This window comes from Perca flavescens, chromosome 8 (genome assembly GCF_004354835.1).
Source record: "Perca flavescens isolate YP-PL-M2 chromosome 8, PFLA_1.0, whole genome shotgun sequence".
Lineage (NCBI taxonomy): Eukaryota > Metazoa > Chordata > Actinopteri > Perciformes > Percidae > Perca > Perca flavescens.
Window position 1 is genome coordinate 5933260 of NC_041338.1, and position 2500 is coordinate 5935759.

General features: G+C 40.6%; 1 protein-coding gene across 1 annotated transcript in view; it reads left to right on the forward strand.

The window, feature by feature from the left end:
- si:ch211-212o1.2 (transmembrane protein 189) overlaps positions 1-2500 on the forward strand; it is a 52507-nt gene that overhangs the window by 22769 nt on the left and 27238 nt on the right. The window lies entirely within an intron of this gene.

Genomic DNA, 2500 nt, shown 5'->3' on the forward strand with positions numbered 1-2500 from the left:
ACACGAGTGTTGCCAACAGGGACGTTTTAGAGTGCCCTCTGGGGTTTCGTCCGTTTTTATTTTATTTTTTAAATATTCATTTATTGGACATTACAAATACCGATAGTTTGGAAAATGCCTAGTATCGGCCGATAATATTGGCCCGCCGATATGTCGTCTGGCTCTATTTATAACTCACTTGTTAAATCCAGACAGACACTGAGATGTTTGCCAGCAGCGGTGACTTCCTCGCGTTGTCACCCAAGTTGCTTGGCTACCAGCAGAGACACCGAGACATCACTTCTCACAGCAAGGAAATAGTTCCACAATTCAATTTTTGTTTTTACCATAGACTGTAAAAGAAATAGACCAACAGATCCCATTGCTCTGGACGGAGACCAGTATGGAATGCTAACGGCGGGTGAGTGCTTGTTGGCATCCAAATGGCGCAATAGGAGCTACGCGTTGTGGAGAGAGGCTTACCCCCTTGGTTTTTACACTTCGATGTCAAACACTTTATGGTTTTTGTTTGGATTTGTTGGATTTGAATTGCCCCCAGGGAATAAATAAAGTTATTGGAATTGAAATGAAACCAATTGCAGCGTCTTAATTATCTTTTGAGGATTTTGATTTAGTTACTTTTGTGGTGAAGAGCTTGGGTACCTGTTTATCTCTGTTTCCAGTCTTTAGTGATTATGCTAACAGGTGTAGGGCATCATAGCACCCATAATAAGTCTTAAACAAAAAATACCTGATCATTTGCCGTGTCCAACTACAATCAGTAACGGAAACAATAGAGTTTTTCGAAACATCTCTGAGTCAGACTCATTGAGAAGCTGAACTTCAGTCCACACTTGAATTAGCCATCTGTCTCTTCGCAACTTTGATACCGTCTATCTTTAGAAGGTGAAGGGTCACATTTGATGACCCGTAAAATATACATAATCACATATTTAAAATCTCCCAAGACCACTTCAATCCTTACCTTATGAGAGGCTGATGGCATATTCATAGTCACACAGGTCTGTAGTCGCACACATTCACAGGCCTATGTGCTTTATTAAAAAAAAAAAAAAACTGTCATGAATATCTTATAGGCTGTTAATGCTGTGTGATGCGTTCGGATCTGAACACATTAAAGTTTTAAAAGCCCATTTGACTGGCAAAGACAGAAGGGCAACGGTGATGGGGTGATGACAGACAAAAGGGCAAAAGAAAGTGAAAATAGAACAGTGGTGGTTTATATTTGGACGTTTTATAGTTTATTTCTGTAAGTGGGTGAGATCACATTTCCTGCTTGGCTTGACAGGCCAGACAAGTCTGAATAAAAGAAAATTAAATAAAGGGACCGTTCAAAGAAATGTGAGCTCATGGAAGACTAAAGACATGAAACTAATAGAACTAGGAAACCCTGCAGTAAGGATCAGTGCTCTGACATATTAGATGAGTTATAGATCAGCAGTGTGTGTGTGTGTGTGTGTGTGTGTGTGTGTGTGTGTGTGTGTGTGTGTGTGTGTGTGTGTGTGTGTGTGTGTGTGTGTGTGTGTGTGTGTGTGTGTGTGTGTGTGTGTGTGTGTGTGTGTGTGTGTTTCAATAATTCAGTATCTTTTAATCTGCAGGGGTGTGTGGCTGAAAGGTTTTGAGTTTGACCCTCCCATCCCTCTCTCATATTGCTGACCTGCGACTTTAGAGTAGGAGTAGTTTGAGTTAGTCCCTCTCCCTCTGTCCTTTAGTTAATACTGCTGACCTATGAGTTTGGCCTTGTCCCTGCAGAGGTCTACATCCCACCTGAAAGTGTGTGTGTGTGTGTGTGTGTGTGTGTGTGTGTGTGTGTGTGTGTGCTGCGTCAGCGATGGTGTTTCACATATGAGAGGTCTTGACCCCACACTCTGGAGTACACTTGTCTTCATCTGACTGATTACATATTAACACCCTGGACACACACATACACATACACACACACACACAGAGTCATTTTGGTGGTTTGGTCCTTTGACCCTGGGTAAGCAGTGAATTGTTCTCCCAGTGGGTGCAGGGACCTCACCCAGTTCAACTTCTTATCGTTTCCACTCTCGTCTGCAGCCTCCTCTCCTCGATAATAACCAATGCACAGTACTTAGTGGTCAATTGTAACTAAGTACATTTACTCAAGTACTGTAAATTTGAAGTACTTGTACTTTACGTGAGTCTTTTCTTTTCATGCCACTTTCTACTTCTACTCCACTACATTTTAGAGAGAAATATTGTACTTTTTACTCCACTACATTCAACTGGCAGCTTTAGTTACTGGTTACTTTACAAATCAAGATGTTTGCACACAAAACCCATTACTTTTACTTTTAATACTTACGTACATTTTCCTGATTATACTTACATTATTGAGTAACATTTTCAATGCAGGCCCTTTACTTGTAACATGAGTATTTTTACAGTGTGGTATTAGTTATTTTACTTAAGTAAAGGATCTGAATACTTCTTCCACCACTGACCGTACCCAACAATACAGTTAGTATTTTGATGA